At 46.3% G+C, this 20,132-nt stretch overlaps 4 non-coding genes across 4 annotated transcripts; 1 reads left to right on the top strand and 3 right to left on the bottom strand.

Annotated features, from left to right (window-relative positions):
* Positions 1 to 321: 321 nt before the first annotated feature.
* trnal-uag (transfer RNA leucine (anticodon UAG)) lies at positions 322 to 403 on the bottom strand. Its single transcript has one exon. It is a non-coding gene; the product is annotated as a tRNA-Leu (tRNA).
* Positions 404 to 1,969: 1,566 nt separating this feature from the next.
* Positions 1,970 to 2,041, top strand: trnam-cau (transfer RNA methionine (anticodon CAU)). Its single transcript has one exon. It is a non-coding gene; the product is annotated as a tRNA-Met (tRNA).
* Positions 2,042 to 5,520: 3,479 nt separating this feature from the next.
* On the bottom strand, positions 5,521 to 5,602 carry trnal-uag (transfer RNA leucine (anticodon UAG)). The gene has a single exon. It is a non-coding gene; the product is annotated as a tRNA-Leu (tRNA).
* Positions 5,603 to 8,401: 2,799 nt separating this feature from the next.
* On the bottom strand, positions 8,402 to 8,483 carry trnal-aag (transfer RNA leucine (anticodon AAG)). Its single transcript has one exon. It is a non-coding gene; the product is annotated as a tRNA-Leu (tRNA).
* Positions 8,484 to 20,132: the final 11,649 nt, after the last annotated feature.

Raw genomic sequence — 20,132 nt, 5'->3', positions numbered from 1 at the left:
GTCTGAGTCTCTGACTGAAGGGGCTGCTCAAGTTCTCCAAGGTCAGATGCAGTGGGTGAGAGGGGTTGTTCCTGATGGATGTTAGCCTGGCTAGCACCCTCCTCTCGCCCACCTCCTCAACAGTGTCAAGAGGGCAGCCTACCACAGAGATGGACCTCTTAACCAGTTTCTTGAGCCTCTTCCTATCCCTCTGTGCTGCTCGGAGCCCAACAGACCACAGCGTAGAGGATAGCAGAGGCTACCACTTCTGAGTCCTGATACTTTACACAGCTGCACTGACAGGAGTTGGGCAAGAAGAAAACACCTGAATTGATGCATAAGTGGCAGTGGTGGGATTTGAACCCACGCCTCAGGAGAGACTGGAGCCTAAATCCAGCGCCTTAGACCGCTCGGCCACACTACCGACCTTCTGCAGTTTCTACATTTATTGATCATTCTATTAAGACGTGAAATTGGAGGATACCTAGTTGGTTTCTTCACCAGCATCCAGGTTAGTGCTGGCCGACGGAGCTTTGTTCATTATGTAATGAAGCCTGTACACAACAGATGCGAAACAATATGAGTGACAATCAGAAGATTAAAACTTTGAAATCGGAAGACACATAGCTAGTTTCCCCACACAGCACCCAAATTAGTGCTGTCCTAAACCGCCTTGTTGATAATGTAACAAAGAAGAAACATTCCATCCTCAACAACGAACAGGCTGGACATACTAAGCCAACTCCTACATTCGGAAATGCCTCGGTTTACCGAAAGGCTTCTCTGACACGGGCTTGTTCGGGGCAACCGCGCTGCAACTGCCGATCCAGTCCATAACCTTGGACTACAAGCAGGAGAAGGCAGGAAGGGAGCTGTCCCTTGTGCAGCGCACCTAACGCAAGCCTACAGCACCTACTGTCAGGCTGCAAAAGAGCACTGACACAGGCACACTATAGACGACGCCAGTCCTGACGAAGCTTGCCGAAGTTTTCAAGACCAGCAGAAAAGAGTTCCAACAACCAGTCTGCAGCCAAACAACTCCCTGTTAGGTTTGTGAGGAAAGGGGAGAGAAGCAGAGACACCAGCCCTCCTGTTCCAGTTCCAGGCAAGGGACTGGAACATGAGGGCTGGTGTCTCCGCTGCACAGCTGAACTTTCCCCATGAAATCACCACCACTCCACATCAATTAGGTTTCACATGGAATATGTCTCCTCATGAGAGACTGAAGGCTTAATTCAGTGCTTTAAACCGCTCGGCCACACTACCTACCTAGAATCCTCAACTTCAATTTAAAATGCAGAAGCCATAGTCAAGGATCAAGATCAACACTTTTTTTCAATCTTTGTTGAACTTAAGTGTCGGTCGTTGCCCGTACAGATAGACTTCTCACCTCATGGTGTTCAGTATGGACAATCCGTGTCGAGCACAGAAGTGTCTAGTAGGGTCACCCATGGCAAATGGGTCCTAGGTGAGGGGCCAGATAAAGCACGGCTCACAAAAACTCCTAATGATAAGAAACAAAATTGGATTTGGTTTTCCCTCGCCTGGACGCGGATCACCGGGGCCCCCCTCAATCCGTATTTGAGACTCACAATGGCTTGATCCTTCAAAAATCTCTTCAGAAACATTTTACAGTGAACTCAATCTTAAAAACATAATATATTTATACAATTTTTATATTTTAACCCATTATATATTATATTAGACTCAACTTTAAAATGGGAGCTTAAGATCAGGGGATGCTTTGAGAATAATTGTCAATTTGTTTTGTATGTGTGAAGCCCTTTGAGACTGCTTGTGATTTAGGGCTATATAAATAAACTTGACTTGACTTAATTGTTAGATCAGGGACTAGTTGTTTTTTAAACCATAGCATATGATAGCATCCAGGTTAGTGCTGCCCGACTGAGCTTTGATCATAAACTAATGAAGCCTGGAACCGAATGCTTGTTTGCCAATTGGAGGACATCATGAGTAACCAGTGTTATGCAGCAGAGTGGCGCAGCGGAAGCGTGCTGGGCCCATAACCCAGAGGTCGATGGATCGAAACCATCCTCTGCTATTTGGACCTTAGTGAAGTTTGCAAAGCTTTGGACATTCTCTTAAGTCATACTTTTGAGAAGAAGTGCCGTGGGGATAATATTTTCCACACGTTGGCTGTGCTGCGTGGAGGTTGATCCATCCTCAATGCATACAGATTGCGAGGCATGTATGTGACTTCTTTCACCATTCTCAGTCCAAATACACAATGTCCTTACCTATTACAGTGATCCCTCGCTACTTCGCATTTCGTTTATCGCGGGTTCACTATATCGCGGAGTTTTTTTTCCAAATTAAAAAATCATTTAAAAGACCTTCTGCAGTTTCTACATCTGTGTCAGGTTTATTTCGCTGACTGAATAACTATTAAGAAGAGCAACAGCAAACAAACCACAAGTGAGACAGTATATTAAGTCTTTTCTCGCGAGGAGTGCAGTACAGATAGCTTAATACAATCTCTACACACACTGAATATCTGTAGGCACTCCCGCTCTTTTTATTTGGATTTGCCCTACCCACAGTGTGAGACATAAGCCACTAAAAGGGGAGGAGGAAAGCATGTGGGCTTTGTCTCGTAAGCAAAAATCACTAGGTGTTTACATACTGATAAGAACATCTGGGAAGAGTTTGAGTGGACTGGATACAGAAGAAAAAACCTTTGACCTCTAGTTAAAACATAGCAAGGGAAGTTTTACGACATTGTGTAGGATGCAACAAGCTAAGTTATTTATTACTGGTTATATACATTCCAACCTAATCCTACGATCAAGATAGTTGGGAAACCCTGACTTTAATGGTCACTTGGAGGTTCATCTGGGGTGCAGGACAGCAATGAGGCATGTTGTCTAACAAAGTGGTCTTTGTTAGAAAGGAACTGTCCTTCTGTGGTACATCATAAAAACAGCAAGGCCAAACAGCAAGCATATATTGCAGTAATATTGCGGTAAGGCATTGATTAGAAAACGCATGATAACTGTCATGCCTCGTCTCCAGTTTTGGTTATGTGTCTGTGTGCTCGCCCCTCCCTTCCTGTGTGCCCATGATTATTGTAACCACACGCACCTGCCTCTCGTTACCTGTCGCGTATTTAAGTTCTGTTTGTGTGTTAGTCCCTGTCGGAGCATTGCATGCCGTTGCTGCTGTCATGGAATGCCACCCTGTCCGTTTCGTCTCACGTCGCTGTTTGGTCAGTCCTGTTGTTAGTTTGTTAGTTAAGTCACGTCAGGTTGCCGAGTCTGTGTTTTGAGTTCCTGCAATAAACCCTGGTCCAAGCTGCACTTGGTCTCCCTGCTCCATTCCACACTCCGCCCGTGACAGAATGCTCCGACCATCACAGCGACCAGCGCTTGGACCTTCCAGGATCAGCTCCCGTCCGCGACGCGCAATCCACGCCCGTCGTTCGAGCAGGTTCCAGCGCCATCGGACTTCGCCCATCTGCGACGCCAGACTCGCGGCCGCCGTCAGACTTTGCTCCAGCGACGCCGGATCAGCAGCCGCCATCAGGGTTCCTCCCGGCGCCATCGGACTTTGCTCCAGCGACGCTGGACCCACGGCCGCCGTTGGTCCTTGTGCCAGCAGCGCCCGAACTTGCGATCATCACCCGACCCCACATCTAGGAAGGCAACATGCTCGACTCCTGCTGCTGCGCACAACTCCGCCTCCCAGAATGCCGATTGCGGCATGGACTCCCCGAATGCCGCCGATTGCGGTTCTGTTTCCCCGGGTGTCCGCCGATTGCGGCTTTGTTTCCCCGGGTGTCCGCCGATTGCGGTTCTGTTTCCCCGGGTGTCCGCCAATTGCGGCTCTGTTTGCCCAAGTCGCCGCCCGAGTGCGGTGCGATTCGGTGCCCCCCAAGTCGCCGCCCGAGTGCGGTGCGATTCGGTTCCCCCCAAGTCGCCGCCCGAGTGCGGTGCGATTCGGTTCCCCCCAAGTCGCCGCCCGAGTGCGGTGCGATTCGGTTCCCCCAAGTCGCAGCCCGAGTGCGGTTCTCTGCCCCTAGTCGCCGCCCCAGTGCGGTTCTCTGCCCCTAGTCGCCGCCCCAGTGCGGCTCTCTGCCCCTAGTCGCCGCCCCCCGAGTGCGGCTCTCTGCCCCTAGTCGCCGCCCCCGAGTGCGACTCTCTGCCCCTAGTCGCCCCCCCTGTGCGGCTCTCTGCCCCTAGTCGCCGCCCAAGTGCGGTTCTCTGCCCCTAGTCGTCGCCCGAGTGCGGCTCTCTGCCCCCCCGCCCCCCCGCGTGCCGTCGTGGGGGATTGGATTTTTGGGACGTCGGGAGCCGTCCCTTGTGGGGGGGGTTCTGTCATGCCTCGTCTCCAGTTTTGGTTATGTGTCTGTGTGCTCGCCCCTCCCTTCCTGTGTGCCCATGATTATTGTAACCACACGCACCTGCCTCTCGTTACCTGTCGCGTATTTAAGTTCTGTTTGTGTGTTAGTCCCTGTCGGAGCATTGCATGCCGTTGCTGCTGTCATGGAATGCCACCCTGTCCGTTTCGTCTCACGTCGCTGTTTGGTCAGTCCTGTTGTTAGTTTGTTAGTTAAGTCACGTCAGGTTGCCGAGTCTGTGTTTTGAGTTCCTGCAATAAACCCTGGTCCAAGCTGCACTTGGTCGCCCTGCTCCATTCCACACTCCGCCCGTGACAATAACATATATATAGATTTTTCTAACAATCTGTTAAAATAAGATAAGAGGAACTTTATTAATCTCACGTGTGAGAAACTGCATGTAACAACAGCTCGATTTACAGGAAGGTACAAGTTAGGGGATAAAGGTGCAAAAAGAGACTTCTGGACCGTAGTCCTCCGGCATAAAAAATAGAATACAATATAAAAAGAAAAATATGGAAAAATAACAGCAATTGTAGTAAAACTAGAAATATAAGCTATGAATATTTACAAAAAGAAGATAAAATAGTGGTAAAGTGTCGTAAAGTGTATGAAGAGTATGAAGTTTAGTAATGCTAATAACAAAAAGAAATAGTGCACGGGTTATCGAAGTGAAATAGATCCATGCATTGTGTGGCAGAGGATATTGCACATTGGGCTTAGATTGCACATTGGGGTTAAGAATTGCACGTTACGGGGAAAAGTATTGCACAGAAGGATGTGTTTAGAGGTTGTCATTGCACAGCCTAATTGCGGTGGGGATGAAGGAGCTGCGGTAGCGTTCCTTCTTACACGGGGGGAGTCTGAGTCTCTGACTGAAGGGGCTGCTCAAGTTCTCCAAGGTCAGATGCAGTGGGTGAGAGGGGTTGTTCCTGATGGATGTTAGCCTGGCTAGCACCCTCCTCTCGCCCACCTCCTCAACAGTGTCAAGAGGGCAGCCTACCACAGAGCTGGCCCTCTTAACCAGTTTCTTGAGCCTCTTCCTATCCCTCTCTGTGCTGCTCGGAGCCCAACAGACCACAGCGTAGAGGATAGCAGAGGCTACCACTTCTGAGTCCTGATACTTTACACAGCTGCACTGACAGGAGTTGGGCAAGAAGAAAACACCTGAATTGATGCATAAGTGGCAGTGGTGGGATTTGAACCCACGCCTCAGGAGAGACTGGAGCCTAAATCCAGCGCCTTAGACCGCTCGGCCACACTACCGACCTTCTGCAGTTTCTACATTTATTGATCATTCTATTAAGACGTGAAATTGGAGGATACCTAGTTGGTTTCTTCACCAGCATCCAGGTTAGTGCTGGCCGACGGAGCTTTGTTCATTATGTAATGAAGCCTGTACACAACAGATGCGAAACAATATGAGTGACAATCAGAAGATTAAAACTTTGAAATCGGAAGACACATAGCTAGTTTCCCCACACAGCACCCAAATTAGTGCTGTCCTAAACCGCCTTGTTGATAATGTAACAAAGAAGAAACATTCCATCCTCAACAACGAACAGGCTGGACATACTAAGCCAACTCCTACATTCGGAAATGCCTCGGTTTACCGAAAGGCTTCTCTGACACGGGCTTGTTCGGGGCAACCGCGCTGCAACTGCCGATCCAGTCCATAACCTTGGACTACAAGCAGGAGAAGGCAGGAAGGGAGCTGTCCCTTGTGCAGCGCACCTAACGCAAGCCTACAGCACCTACTGTCAGGCTGCAAAAGAGCACTGACACAGGCACGCTATAGACGACGCCAGTCCTGACGAAGCTTGCCGAAGTTCTCAAGACCAGCAGAAAATAGTTCCAACAACCAGTCTGCAGCCAAACAGCTCCCTGTTAGGTTTGTGAGGAAAGGGGAGAGAAGCAGAGACACCAGCCCTCCTGTTCCAGTTCCAGGCAAGGGACTCGAACATGAGGGCTGGTGTCTCCGCTGCACAGCTGAACTTTCCCCACGAAATCACCACCACTCCACATCAATTAGGTTTCACATGGAATATGTCTCCTCATGAGAGACTGAAGGCTTAATTCAGTGCTTTAAACCGCTCGGCCATTCTACCTACCTAGAATCCTCAACTTCAATTTAAAATGCAGAAGCCATAGTCATATAAACACCAAGGATCAAGAACAACACTTTTTTTCAATCTTTGTTGAACTTAAGTGTCGGTCGTTGCCCGTACAGATAGACTTCTCACCTCATGGTGTTCAGTATGGACAATCCGTGTCGAGCACAGAAGTGTCTAGTAGGGTCACCCATGGCAAATGGGTCCTAGGTGAGGGGCCAGATAAAGCACGGCTCACAAAAACTCCTAATGATAAGAAACAAAATTGGATTTGGTTTTCCCTCGCCTGGACGCGGATCACCGGGGCCCCCCTCAATCCGTATTTGAGACTCACAATGGCTTGATCCTTCAAAAATCTCTTCAGAAACATTTTACAGTGAACTCAATCTTAAAAACATAATATATTTATACAATTTTTATATTTTAACCCATTATATATTATATTAGACTCAACTTTAAAATGGGAGCTTAAGATCAGGGGATGCTTTGAGAATAATTGTCAATTTGTTTTGTATGTGTGAAGCCCTTTGAGACTGCTTGTGATTTAGGGCTATATAAATAAACTTGACTTGACTTAATTGTTAGATCAGGGACTAGTTGTTTTTTAAACCATAGCATATGATAGCATCCAGGTTAGTGCTGCCCGACTGAGCTTTGATCATAAACTAATGAAGCCTGGAACCGAATGCTTGTTTGCCAATTGGAGGACATCATGAGTAACCTGTGTTATGCAGCAGAGTGGCACAGCGGAAGCGTGCTGGGCCCATAACCCAGAGGTCGATGGATCGAAACCATCCTCTGCTATTTGGACCTTAGTGAAGTTTGCAAAGCTTTGGACATTCTCTTAAGTCATACTTTTGAGAAGAAGTGCTGTGGGGATAATATTTTCCACACGTTGGCTGTGCTGCGTGGAGGTTGATCCATCCTCAATGCATACAGATTGCGAGGCATGTATGTGACTTCTTTCACCATTCTCAGTCCAAATACACAATGTCCTTACCTATTACATTGATCCCTCGCTACTTAGCATTTCGTTTATCGCGGGTTCACTATATCGCAGAGTTTTTTTTCCAAATTAAAAAATCATTTAATGGACCTTCTGCAGTTTCTACATCTGTTAAGATAAGATAAGAGGAACTTTATTAATCTCACGTGTGAGAAACTGCATGTAACAACAGCTCGATTCACAGGAAGGTACAAGTTGGGGGATAAAGGTGCAAAAAGAGACTTCTGGACCGTAGTCCTCCTTTCATAAAAAAATAGAATACAATATAAAAAGAAAAATATGGAAAAATAACAGCAATTGTAGTAAAACTAAAAATATAAGCTATGAATATTTGCAAAAAGAAGATAAAATAGTGGTAAAGTGTCGTAAAGTGTATGAAGAGTATGAAGTTTAGTAATGCTAATAACAAAAATAAATAGTGCACGGGTTATCGAAGTGAAATAGATCCATGCATTGTGTGGCAGAGGATATTGCACATCGGGCTTAAATTGCACATTGGGGTTAAGAATTGCACGTTACGGGGAAAAGTATTGCACAGAAGGATGTGTTTACAGGTTGTCATTGTACAGCCTAATTGTGGTGGGGATGAAGGAGCTGCGGTAGCGTTCCTTCTTACACGGGGGGAGTCTGAGTCTCTGACTGAAGGGGCTGCTCAAGTTCTCCAAGGTCAGATGCAGTGGGTGAGAGGGGTTGTTCCTGATGGATGCTAGCCTGGCTAGCACCCTCCTCTCGCCCACCTCCTCAACAGTGTCAAGAGGGCAGCCCACCACAGAGCTCGCCCTCGTAACCAGTTTGTTGAGCCTCTTCCTATCCCTCTCTGTGCTGCTCGGAGCACAACAGACCACAGCGTAGAGGATAGCAGAGGCTACCACTTCTGAGTCCTGATACTTTACACAGCTGCACTGACAGGAGTTGGGCAAGAAGAAAACACCTGAATTGATGCATAAGTGGCAGTGGTGGGATTTGAACCCACGCCTCATGAGAGACTGGAGCCTTAATCCAGCGCCTTAGACCGCTCGGCCACACTACCGACCTTCTGCAGTTTCTCCATTTGTTGATCATTCTATTAAGACGTGAAATTGGAGGATACCTAGTTGGTTTCTTCACCAGCATCCAGGTTAGTGCTGGCCGACGGAGCTTTGTTCATAATGTAATGAAGCCTGTACACAACAGATGCGAAACAATATGAGTGACCTCAGCAACCGCCGAAGCCGCGTTCCGTTTGGCCATCCCGTACCTGTCGGCTGCCTCTGGAGTCCCACAGGCCAAAATGGCCCGATAGGACTCCTTCTTCAGCTTGACGTCATCCCCTACCACCTGTGTCCCCCAGCGGGTTCGGGGGTTGCCGCCACGACAGGCACTGACCACCTCACGGCCACAGCTCTGGTCGGCTGCCTCAACAATGGAGGCACGGAACATGGTCCACTCGAACTCAATGACCCCCGCCTCCACCGGGACGTGGGAAAAGCTCTGCCGGAGGTGGGAGTTGAAGCTCTTCCTGACAGGGGATTCTGCCAGACATTCCCAGCAGACCCTCACAGTACATTTGGGTCTGCTAGGTCGGACCGGCATCTTCCCCCACTGTAAATGATGTAAGTTTGTGCATGAAGCGTTCGCTGATTCCAGTGGATGGCGCTCTTGCGATCGATGTAGGTTTACACTAATTATTTTGATTTATTTTGTTTGTACATTGTTTAAGTTGTGTACATTGTTTATGGCACTATTATCTCCATATTAGTAAATATATTCTATTTTTTGTAGAGAATTAGTCTAAAATTTGGTGAGTTTTGGCTCGAACTTCCGATTCCCGTCCTGTAGCGATCAGTATAAGTGTATGGCGGACTCCGACGCTTGCGTTTAAATCCATATAAAGACTCATGTTTCAAGAAGATTAACCCCGGCCCTAGCCACAAGCAGGCAAAGTGGTGTGTTCGTTACTCTTTATTCGTGTGTAATGTGTTTATTTGCGTAATATGTATGTATGTACGAACTAATGGTTTTGTTGTTTCTATTTCTGTTAGTTCTACGGTGATATCAAGTCAAGTCAAGTTTATTTGTATAGCCCTAAATCACAAGCAGTCTCAAAGGGCTTCACATAGACAGAAATTGACAATTATTCTCAAAGCATCCCCTGATCTTAAGCTCCCAAAAGGGCAAGGAAAAACTTAAAAACCCCTACCAGGGGAAAATGAGAAACCTTGAGAAGGGACCACAGATGGAAGGATCCCCCTTTCAGGATCACCAGGTTGAAATGGATGCAGAGAGGGCACAAATGATACAACATGAAAATCAATTAAATAAAAAGTGGATGTCTATGTCATAGCAGAGGGCTGCCGAAGGAGCCCTCAATTGTCCTGGCAGTGTCTTCGAGGAGGTTGAGCTGCAGTTCCCCCATCCTGAATTGGCCCACGAGAATCCAGATAGCCGCTGTCAGCATGGGTGCCACCTAACCACCTCCCCGGCCGGGGAGGGGGGAGGGAGGGGGTGGAGAGGGAGAGAAAACAAACTCCAGCCGAATCGGCCACTACAGGTTAGTTAAAGGCCATGTCATAGAAATGTGTCTTTAAACGTGTCTTAAATGTTTCTACTGAGGTAGCAGTCCTAATATCCATTGGTAGGGCATTCCAAAGCTCTGGAGCCCGAATAGAAAATGCTCTAGAGCCTGCAGACATTTTCTTGGCCCTCGGTGTCGCTAAAAGGGTAGCGTTTTGCGAACGAAGGTTACGAGACGGAACATAAGGAACAACTAGGTCGACGAGATATGAAGGCGCTAAGCCATGCAGCGATTTATAGGTTAGTAGAAGAACCTTGAAGTCACATCTTAAATGGACCGGGAGCCAATGTAAGTTGGCTAGTATTGGGGTAATGTGATCAAATTTTCTTGTCCGAGAAAGCAGCCTTGCAGCAGCATTTTGTACTAACTGTAGACTTTTGATGCGGGACTTAGGAAGACCCGAAAATAGTACATTACAGTAGTCCAGGCGCGACGTGACGAACGCATGTACAATAGTTTCCGCATCACCAGTCGAGAGGATCGGACGAATCTTTGCAATATTACGAAGGTGAAAAAACGCAATTCTGGTTATATTCTTAATGTGCTTTTGAAAGGAGAGAGTTTGGTCAAATATTACCCCGAGATTAGTTACAGTATCGCTTTGAGTAATAGTACGGTTATCTATAGTTATAGCGGTTTCCTTGAATAAGTGTTGATAACGAGTTGGACCAATTATCAACATCTCAGTTTTATCTGGGTTAAGACGAAGGAAGTTGAGAGACATCCATTGCTTGATCTCCGCAAGGCACTTCTCAAGATTACAACAATCCCGCGGATCTGTCATCGATAACGGCATATATAATTGGGTGTCATCCGCATAGCATTGAAAACTAATATTATATTTACGTATTATGCCCCCAAGCGGAATCATATAAATATTAAAAAGAATTGGTCCGAGAACCGATCCCTGTGGGACACCACATGTAACATTATAGAGCTCGGAGGACGCATTGCCATGGACCACTCGGTGCGTCCTGTTTGATAGATAGGAATGGAACCAGCCTAGTGCTGACCCTGAAATACCAACACAACTTTTAAGACGCCCTAATAAAATATCGAAGTCTACAGTGTCGAAGGCAGCACTAAGATCGAGTAGTAACAGTACAGACGAAATATTTGAATCCATAGCTATGAGGAGATCGTTAGTCACTTTAACAAGTGCTGTCTCAGTGGAATGATTAGCTCTAAAACCAGACTGAAAAGTGTCATATCGATTATTGGCGACCATGTAATCAATAAGCTGCTGCGCTACTACTTTTTCAAGAAGTTTTGCTATGAATGGGAGGTTTGAAACTGGCCTATAATTACTGAGACAGTCCGGGTCAAGATTTGGTCGCTTAAGTAACGGTTTAATGATAGCGGTTTTAAAGGCTGTTGGCACTATCCCAGAGGAGACAGACAGATTGATTATATTTAAGACGGATGGTCCTAAAATTTGAAATAATTCTTTAAGTAGTTTGGCTGGAAGAGGGTCGAGTAAACATGTTGTTTTTTTAGCCGCACTAACCAATTGTGTAAGCCTTTCAAGAGACACGCTTTTAAAAGTTGAGAGGGTTGTTGCATGATCATCAGCGTTGGTAAAGGGCGGGCTCGACCGAGCGATTGGAATGGTATTCTTGATCTCATCCCTAATGGATTCAATCTTTTGACCAAAAAATTTCATGAACTCGTCAGCTGAGTGGAAGGAACTATCGGGGGTCGGCTGGCGCAGAGTCAGCTTTGCCACTGTATCAAATAGGTGTTTCGGATTGTTTTTATTGAGATTAATAACTTGCGAAAAATATCGAGTTTTTGCTAAGATAAGCGCATCTTTATATTTCAGGAGGCTATCCTGCCATGCCTGATGGAAAACCTCAAGTTTGGTTAGACGCCATCTGCGCTCATGCTTTCTACATAATTGCTTAAGCGTACGCGTTTCATCTGTGAACCACGGAGTAGGCACTCTACGGCGAGTTTTCAGACGTAACGGCGCCACAGAGTCAATGGCATTTAACAATGTCGCATTGAATTCATTTGTAAGATTATCAATAGAGCCGGCGTACGTGAGAAAATTAGTGGTTGCCGGCGACAGTATTTCAGATAGCGCAGTTGCAGTCATGGAGTTGAAATGACGGCTCCTATAATGCTGATTGCTCTCTTGTCTTTGACAAGGAACTAGAATTTCAAACTTTATTAAGTAATGATCAGACAAAACAGTAGTGTATGGCAGTACTGCTATATTTGAGGTTGCAAGTCCTCGGGATAATACCAGATCTATGGTATTTCCATTCTTATGCGTTGCTGCCTGTACAGCTTGCGTAAAACCAAAGGTATCAGTTAAAGTCTGAAACGCCGAAGTAAGTGGCTCTGACGGTAAATTCATGTGGATGTTGAAATCGCCCATGATAATTATATTATCCGCATTGGTTACTAGATCAGCCACAAATTCTGAAAATTCATCCAGGAAGCCAGAGTAAGCCCCGGGTGGACGGTAAATAACAACAAGATAAAATGACGGTAAAGCGGTGGATCGGACAATGAGAACCTCAAATGTTTTAAATACGTTGATCGAACGAGGCCTAAAACTAAGCTCGGAATTCAAGATGAGGGCGACACCCCCACCCTTTTTTCGAGGACGCGCCACATGCGAGCTCACAAAATTTGGAGGCGAGGCCTCATTAAGCGGCATCAGTTCATTAGGTTTTAACCAGGTCTCGCATAGACCAAAAGCGTTTAGATTATGTTCTGTGATGAGATCATTAGAATGGCTTTCGTATGAAGCGATCTAATATTCATAAAACCAAGTTTAAGTGTAATTGGTCGATCCGGGTGCTCTTTGGCGAAGATCATTAAAATCATCTGTAAAAGGAACTCTAGTCTTCCCTTTGTGACTGAGGCTGGCATAGTAGAACACTTCACTGCTCCCGGTGAAGACCAGTGCGAAGAGATCGACGCCAGGTGACGGAGCTGCTAGCAAGAAACGGGACTGCAACACGTGGCTGGACATAACGCATTGAGCAAGTAAAGCAGCAAGTGGGCGAGTGACAAGGCTAAAGAAGCAAGCACTCAAGTTCGTGTCTTGAAAGAAGCAAAAGCACTCGTGAACGGTCTGTAAAGCCTCAAGTGTTATTAATAGAGCACGCAAATAAGCAGTAAAGGATAAATTACACAATAATTATTTAAGAGTCAAAGAAAGTAATGACTACATTAAGTAATTAAGATAATAAGAAATCAAAGTTAAGTGTTATATTTCATTTATTTAATTTGATACAGAGCATTGTGAGGTATTTTCAGTTTGTAAAAGTGCTAGTATTGAAGTTTAAACTTTGTTAATTGTAAATGAAACACCTTTTGGGCATTTTAGTTCATTTTGCTGACTGCGACATCTTATGTTAATTGCATACAAGCATATCCTCACAGAGCATTAAAGCATTTACACATTTCACACCATTATAAGCCAAATACAAGTTAATGTTAATATACAGGTTGTATTAACATGGCAGACAAAAATCAGATTACAACACACTCCACACAGAAAGACAGTTGTGTAGAGTCTGCTGTCCAAGAAGACCGTGATGACCAAATCACACAAGAGCAGGACATCAGAGAGGATGTTCAACAACCCCACGGATCCAAAGACGATAATGCTCCACAGGACATTTGCAGAAGTCAGCGTAGACGCACCCTCACTGAAAAGGGAAAAGCACTGCAAGATGCAAAGGTAAAAGATTGCAAAAGAGATTTAGAGCGAACATACAAAAAATGGAAACATCATATAAATTGTTAGAAGAATTTCCTAAAGAGAAAAGACACTGATATGATACTGGAAGCTCTAAATGTCATAGAAAGTCACCAATCAGACATAAGTTATCTGTATGAAGAAGTAAGGGACATTGAAGTTCCAGATGCTGAGCTAAGAAGGAAATGTGATGTATACTGGGCTATTACTAAGGCACCCAAAGAAAAGGCACAATGTCTTATTGAAGGAAATGGTGATCCAAGCGACATTCCTTGGCCTGACCCAGAATCAGTATTTCAAGACACACTGTCCAATGCTTCATCTGAACTCACATTCATGTCAAAACCCAAGTCCAGACTGTCCAATTGTTCCTGTCCTGATTCACTGCAACAAAGACATCAAGCAGCAGCGGAAGTTGCGGCTACAGAAGAAGTAATAAAATTAATGAGAACACAACATCAATATGAGGTGGAGATAAGAGAACTTGAAATAGAGGATGCAAAGAAAAGGGCACAGTTTTTAACGGAAAGTACCAACATAAAGACCAGGTTAGAAGAAAGGAGAAAGGAAGTTGAGCTATTGAAAGAGTTACAAAAGCATAACGCAGCACAAGCAAGGCTAAAGGTTTATGCTGAAAGTATTGCCAGTGAGAATGAAGACAAACCTCCTGTCATTGAAACTCCAGTAAAGCAAGAGGGCTTAACAAAACCAAGTTTTCCCAATATAGATGCACAACCATTTTCTCCTTTTCAAGCACCAAATCCTACCAGCCCGTCCTTGTATTCCTTTCCAACTCCAAGAACTCAAGCTCCTGTGCCTCAGCCAACCATTATGGTGAGCCAAATACCTCCTGTTACATCTTCAGTAGCATCTATTGATCTTGTACAAAACCTTACAGAAGCTATTACAGCCAATAGAATCCCAATACCAGAACCAGCAGTATTTCTGGGAGATCCTTTGCAGTATAATGATTGGAAGTTATCTTTTCAAACATTAGTTGATCGTAAGAACCTGCCAACACAAGAAAAGCTCTTCTTCTTGAGACAGTATGTTGGAGGTGCAGCCAAAAAAGCGATAGAAGGTCACTTTCTAGTTGGGACAGATACAGCCTATAGTAGTGCTTGGAAAACACTCAAGGAGAGATTTGGAGACCCATTTGTCATAGGCAAGGCATATCGTGACAAGATTCAGTCCTGGCCTAAAATCACTAAGGACAGTAAAGATCTACGTGAATTTGCAGATTTCCTGAGCAGTGTAGAATCAGCCATTCCTTATGTACAAGGACTACAAATTTTGAATGACTGTGTTGAAAATCAAAGAGTAGCAGCTAAGCTACCCGATTGGCTAAGTTCACGCTGGAATAGAAAAGTGACTGAATACCAGGTTGAATATAAAACATTCCCCAGTTTCAGCCATTTTGTCAATTTCCTCAATAAGGAGGCAAGAATTGCCTGTAATCCTATCACATCACTGCAAGCAATAAAGCCAGCTGAATCAGACTACAAGCAAGCCGTTAAACCCAAGCCAAAGGGAAACACTTTACATGCTAAAGCTCTTAGTACAAGTTCCAGTGAGAGGACAAACATGACCTGTACTTTCTGCAAGAAATCTGGCCACACACTCCACAAGTGTCGAAAGATAATGGAAAAGCCAGTAGGAGAAAGAGTAAAGTTTGTGCAATCTGAGAAGTTGTGTTTTGGTTGCCTCAAGACCGGACATAACTCTAGAAATTGTACTTCCAGAAGTGTATGTGAAAAGTGTCAAAATTCTCACCCAACATGCTTACATCAAGATAGACAGAAAAAAGACAAAGAACAAAGATCACAAGCAAACCAGGAAGGGATCAAAGAGAATCAAGAACCAGAGAAGAAAGTCAGATCTACAAGCGATGAAGTCAAGGCAAGTGACAGCCAATAGAGTCGTGCAACAAAGATCAAAAGGTTGTACCTCTTCAGTCATTCCAGTTTATGTTTCAACTGTGGATGAACCAGACCAAGAGAAACTAGTCTATGCCTTGCTTGATACACAAAGTGACACTACTTTCATTCTGAAGGACACAGCTGAGATGTTAAATGCAAAGATTGAGCCTGTCAAACTCAAGATTTCCACAATAACATCCCAAAGTAAGACTGTACACAGTACTAAGCTAAGTAATTTACAAGTCAGAGGCATTAATTCTGAAGCAAGAATCAAATGGCCCCCAACCTATACTAGAGACTACATACCTGCCAATAGATCTCATATTCCCACAAGCAAGACAGCAGAAAACTGGTCTCACCTCAGACATCTAGCAAATGAGATGGCTCCAGAACTCGATTGTGAAGTCGGCTTACTAATTGGCTTTAACTGCCCACAGACTTTATTGCCCATTGAAGTTGTGACCGGAGAAAGAAATCAGCCATTTGGACAGAAATCTATACTAGGATGGAGCATCATTGGCTCCAGTAATTCTGAGTGTGAATTTGAAGACGAGATTGGTGTTAGTCATCACATTACTGTAAAACAAGTCCTGCCAGCTGTTGAGTTTCACAACCTTAAAGATGAAGTACATTTTGTAAGCAGGAACAAAGTTAAGGAAGTAATCTCTCCAGCTGATATAATTAAAGTACTTGAAAGGGACTTTGTTGAAAGGACCACTGAAGAAGATCCCATGTCACAAGAAGACATGCTTGAAATGGACATTTTGAAATACCATTACCTTTCAAAGATGAAAGACCTAATCTACCAAACAATAGGCCATGTGCAGATCATAGACTGAAATGTCTGGAGAAGCGTCTGAGAAAAGATGAAAGCTATTTTAAAGACTATGTGGCATTCATGGAAGACATAATAAAGAGAGGAGATGCTGAGAGAGTGCCAGAAACGGAGATAAACAAAGAACCAGCCTGGTATATCCCTCACCATGGCATCTATCATCACCTAAAGCCAGGTAAAATCCGTGTAGTCTTTGATTGCTCAGCAAAGTTCCAGAACACATCTCTTAATGAACATCTTCTGAACTCACAAACACTCTCGTTGGAGTTCTGTGTCGCTTTAGAAAAGGACAAGTGGCAATTATGTGTGATGTGGAGCGCATGTTTCACCAGTTTCATGTTGTTGCTGAAGACCAGGATTACCTCAGATTCCTATGGTGGGAGGAGGGTAATATGGACAAGCCACCAACAGTGTTAAGATAAGATAAGATAAGATAATCCTTTATTATTCCCTCAATGGGGAAACTCCTATGTTAGCAGCAGTACACGTAACATATACACACACACACGCATGCGGGGAAGGGGGTAAAAGATTTAAGTAGAAGGTATATATAATTTAAAAAAAATATGGACAGTGTATACAAAATACACAATACACAATATACAGTGGAGATAAAAAAAATATTAGATAAAAAAATAGTGCAAAAAAGTGCAAAGAAAGCAGGTAAAAGAGTGTGAGGTAGACAAATATTGCACATAGTGTGATTGCACATATGGTTATTGCACGTTATTGCATGTTATTTTGTCCGTTAGCTACGATGGTCGGCCTGGTTGTACAGTCTGATGGCGGCAGGGAGGAAGGACCTGCGATGCCTCTCGGTGGTGCATCGTGGGTGACGAAGCCGGTCGCTGATGGAGCTCTCCAGGGCTCTGACAGTCTCATGAAGGGGGTGGAAGACATTGTCCATGATGGAGGACAGCTTAGCCACCATCCTCCTCTCCCCCACCACCTCCACCCGGTCCAGACTGCAGCCCAGGACAGCGCCGGCTTTCTTCACCACCTTGTCCAGCCTCTTCCTCTCCGCTGCAGTGATGCCGCTGCTCCAGCAGACCACCCCATAAAAAATGGCGGACGCCACCACAGAGTCATAGAAGGTCCTCAGGAGGCCGTCCCTCACTCCGAAGGACCTCAGTCTGCGCAGCAGGTGGAGTCTGCTTTGGCCCTTCTTGTATAGGGCCTGAGTGTTAACGGTCCAGTCCAGTTTATTGTTCAGGTGAACACCCAGGAACTTGTAAGAGTCCACAATCTCTATGTCCGTTCCCTGGATGTTCACCGGCGAGGGGGGGACTTTGCGCCGGCGGAAGTCCACCACCAGCTCTTTCGTTTTCCCAGGGTTAATCTGGAGGCGGTTCCGCCGGCACCAGTCCCCGAATCTGTGATTCAGTTCTCGGTACTCCGTCTCGTCTCCGTTGTTAATGAGACCAACGATGGCGGAGTCATCCGAGAACTTCTGGAGGTGGCAGGTTGATGTGTGGTGGGTGAAGTCAGCTGTGTAGATGGTGAAGAGGAGGGGGGCCAGGACGGTCCCCTGTGGAGCTCCTGTGCTGCAGACCACTGTGTCAGACACACGGCCTCCTGTCCTCACAAACTGCGGTCTGTTTGTGAGGAAGTCCAGGACCCATGATGTCAGCTGCTGGCAGGCTCCAGCATGGTGCAGTTTGTTCCCCAGCAGTTCTGGCTGGATGGTGTTGAAGGCACTGGAGAAATCATAAAACATGATCCTCACAGTGCTTCCAGCCCGCTCCAGGTGAGCCAGGGACCTCTGCATGAGGAAGATGACGGCGTCCTCAACCCCGATGCTCGGCCGGTAGGCGAACTGCAGGGGGTCGGCGGAGGAGCTCACCAGGGGGCGCAGGTGGTGGAGGACCAGCCTCTCCAGGGTCTTCGCCAGGTGGGATGTCAGGGCCACCGGCCGGTAGTGGTTGAAGTCACTGGGGCGAGATGACTTGGGCACTGGTACCACGCAGGACGTCTTCCACAGCTGTGGTACCCTGTGCAGCCTCAGGCTCAGGTTGAATATGTGCTCCACGATCCCGCACAGTTGCCCGGAGCAGGATCTGAGCAGCCTGGAGGTGATGCCATCTGGACCCGTCGCCTTCTTCACCTTGAGCCTGGCCAGTCCTCTCTCCACCTGGGCTGTGGAGAGCACCATGCTGGGTGGTGGGGTGGTGGGTGGGGTGGGGTGGGCTGCAGGGGGGATGGTTGGTGGGTTCGGTGGAGTTGAGAATGGGCTGGGGGGTCTTGGAGGGGGTGTAGCAGGGGGCGGGGTTGAGGTGAGAGTCCTCGGAGCAGAAGAGGCTCCAGTCGGGGAAAGTTGCAGCAGGGCTGGGTGGGTGGGGGGAGGAGTGGATGTTTGTTCAAACCGGTTGAAGAACCGGTTCAGGTCATTCACCCACTCCTGATCCCTGTCCAGCGCAGGTCTGGAGTTGCTACGTCCTGAGATGGTGTTCAGGCTCCTCCAGACCCCGCTGATGTCGTCCCGCTGCAGTTGGTCTTCCATCCTCCTCCTGTAGTTGCTCTTCCCCTCCCTGATCTTCTTCCTCAAGTCCCTCTGCACCGTTTTCAGCAGGTCCCTGTCTCCCGATTTAAAGACCCTCCTTTTGTCCCTGAGCAGGTCTTTGATCTCAGGGGTGATCCAAGGTTTGCTGTTTGCAAAAATTCTGACTGTTTTGGTGGGTATGGTGGAGTCTACACAAAAGTTAATGTAGTCCGTGACGCAGCTGGTGAGACCGTCGATGTCGTCCCCGTAGTCCTCACAGAACACGTCCCACATCGTGGTCTCAAAACAGTCCTGAAGAGTCTCCAGAGATTCTTCAGACCAGATCTGTCTGGTGTGGGTGACTGCTGGTTGCCTGTGCACCAGAGGCTGATACAGGGGGAGAAGGTGGATCAGATCGTGATCAGATCTTCCAAGGGGGGGGAGGGGGGATGATGTATATGCCTCCTTAAGGTTGGCATAAAAGAGGTCCAGTGTTTTATTTCCTCTGGTACTGCAGGTGACATATTGGCTGAAAGTTGGAAGCGTGGATGAAGGAGAGGCATGGTTGAAGTCCCCGGTAACAAGGAGGAGGGCATGTGGATGCTGTGTTTGCAGCCTGCTTACACTGCTGTGCAGGACATCGCGGGCTGCGTCGGCATTAGCATTTGGGGGGACATACGCAGTTATGTGAATGAGAGTTCACCTATTCGGAGCAGCGTCCTCACCTGGATGTGCAAATTTCGGACTCAAGCATCTAGCATCACAAGGTGAAGGAAAGTTCAGTCAAGCTGCCATTAAATTCATACAACGTAATTTTTATGTGGATGATGGGTTGGCAAGCGTTGATACTGAAGAGGAAGCTATCCAGCTTGTTACAGAAGCAAGAGGCCTATGTAACTCTGGAAGGTTACACTTACACAAGTTCATCAGTAACAATAAGAAAGTGCTCTCTTCTGTCCCAAAAGAGGAATGTTCAGGAGGAGCTAATGATTTGGACCTAGCTTTTGGAGAACAAAAACTCGAAAGAGTTTTAGGAGTCCAGTGGTGTTTAACATCAGACACATTTCACTTCAGAGTCGTCATGCCAACCAATCCCTGCACTAGAAGAGGAGTTCTATCTACAGTAGCCTCAATTTTCGATCCTCTCGGATTTGTCACGTCTTTCATTCTAGTT

The sequence above is a fragment of the Syngnathus typhle genome, linkage group LG4 (genome assembly GCF_033458585.1).
Source record: "Syngnathus typhle isolate RoL2023-S1 ecotype Sweden linkage group LG4, RoL_Styp_1.0, whole genome shotgun sequence".
Classification (NCBI taxonomy): domain Eukaryota; kingdom Metazoa; phylum Chordata; class Actinopteri; order Syngnathiformes; family Syngnathidae; genus Syngnathus; species Syngnathus typhle.
The sequence above is the reverse complement of the archived record's forward strand: the minus strand, read 5'-3'. Positions and strand labels throughout refer to the sequence as shown.